Source organism: Gorilla gorilla, chromosome 13, assembly GCF_029281585.2.
Source record: "Gorilla gorilla gorilla isolate KB3781 chromosome 13, NHGRI_mGorGor1-v2.1_pri, whole genome shotgun sequence".
NCBI lineage: Eukaryota > Metazoa > Chordata > Mammalia > Primates > Hominidae > Gorilla > Gorilla gorilla.
Window position 1 is genome coordinate 28,306,102 of NC_073237.2, and position 1,957 is coordinate 28,308,058.

The following is a 1,957-nucleotide window of genomic DNA, read 5'->3' on the forward strand; positions in this document are numbered from 1 at the left end:
GATGGAAAGCAAAGTCTACCAGTAACCAAGAGTAATATAATAGGAAATTTCTCAAACACAGAAAGGGGCTAACTTTGTGGGCAATGAAAATAATAATAATAAATATCTCTGTAGTCCACACTATGGCTATCCAAGATCAACATACATCCTTCTTCCCAAACCCTAGACTTCTTAGAAAATTGAGCGTATCACCTAACATAATATCACCTTTGTTTATACAGCCAAAAAAAATTCACCCCTCCCCAAAGACAGACAACTCAGAGCCTTAGAAATTACCACATCCATCTTAGTCTGTTCAGGTTGTCATAACAAAATACCATAGACTGTGTAGCTTAAACAACAGAAATTTATTTTCTCACAGTTCTGAAGGTTAGAAGTCCACGATCAAAAGTGCCAAGATGGGCCAGGCTCAGTGGTTCATGACTGTAATCCCTGCACTTTGGGAGGCCAAAGCAGGAGGATCATTTCAGCCCAGGAATTTGAGACCAGTCTGGGCAATGTCTCTATAAAAAAAAAAAAATAGAAATAATTAGCCGGGTGTGCTGGCAGGTGCCTGTAGTCCCAGTTACTTGGGAAGCTGAGCTGGGAGGAACTCTCAAGCCTGGGAGGTTGAGACTGCAGTGAGCCGTAATCATGACACTGCACTCCATCCTGGGCAACAGCAAGACCCTGACTCAAAAAAAAGTGCCAAGATAGTCACTTTCTGGTGAGGGCTTTTTTTGTGGCTTGCAACCAGCCAGCCGCCTTCTTACTATGTGACAGAGAGAGACAAAGAGAGGTCCCTTCCTCTTCTTCTAAGTCTATACTCCTATCAGATTATGACCTCATTTAACCTTTTTTTTTCTTCTTCGTCTTTTTTGAGATGGAGTCTCATTCTGTCACCCAGGCTGGAGTACAGTGGCATGATTTTGGCTCAATGCAATCTCCAACTCCTGGGTTCAAGCACTTCTCCTGCCTCAGCCTCCCAAGTAGCTGGGACTACAGGTACACACCACCACACCCAGCTAATTTTTGTATTTTTGGTAGAGACAGGGCTTCACCATGTTGGCCAAGCTGGTCTCGAACTCCTGACCTCAGGTGATCCACCCACCTCGGTCTCCCAAAGGGCTGGGATTACAGGTGTGAGCCACCACACCCGGCCTCATTTAACCTTAATTACCTCCTAAAGACCCCATCTTCAGATACAGTCACATTTAGGGTTAGGACTTAACATACGAATTTGGGGGGGGACACAATTCATTCCATAGCAACATCTGATTCTAAATCCAAGATATTGGGGTGACATGTTTTCCCCCTCCAGTTTTACTGTAATCTTACATCTCTATTTTCTAACACCTGGTAACCACCACCAACACACCTGATTGGTCAGAATAGGCTAGGTAATGCTGTAATAACAAACGACATCCAAATCTGAGGAGTGTAATGCAACAAAATTCTATTCCCCATGCGTACCAAGCCTGCTGTGGGTCCAGGTAAGTCTCCAGCACAGCTGTAGTCCATGTGGCTGCTCAAGTTTTCAAGTGTTTTGATCTTTTGGCAGCTTCTTCATCTCAACACAGGCTTCCATGGTCGCTCCAGTCAAGGAAGACAGCAAGGGAAATTCTTGCTTAAATGTTTTTGTCCACAAATGACATATGCCATTTCTGTTCACATTTCATTGGCCAAAGTGGGTCACACAGCCATACCTAACGTCTTGGTGGTAACTCCCAAGATGAGAAGTAAAACCAGAATCTTGCTGAGTAGTAGTAATACCACCACAACAACCTACATTCAAGAATGCAATAAAGTAGGATAAAAGAAAAGAGGAGTCAGTTAAAGAACAGAAAAATAGACACATTTCACATGGAAGGGAATATGGATAAAAGTTACAGTCAGTAGTTCTGCAACTGGTTCTGGGACTTAGCTGACATTTATTATTCTCTTCTTGTATTGGTTTTCTTACTTTATTTTTTATTTT

General features: G+C 42.7%; 1 long non-coding RNA gene across 1 annotated transcript; it reads right to left on the minus strand.

Annotated features, from left to right (window-relative positions):
- Positions 1–328: 328 nt before the first annotated feature.
- Positions 329–1,742, minus strand: LOC134756856 (uncharacterized). The gene is made up of 2 exons (XR_010130170.1): positions 1,453–1,742; positions 329–503 (listed from the first exon to the last, which is right to left on the minus strand). It is a non-coding gene; the product is annotated as an uncharacterized lncRNA (long non-coding RNA).
- Positions 1,743–1,957: the final 215 nt, after the last annotated feature.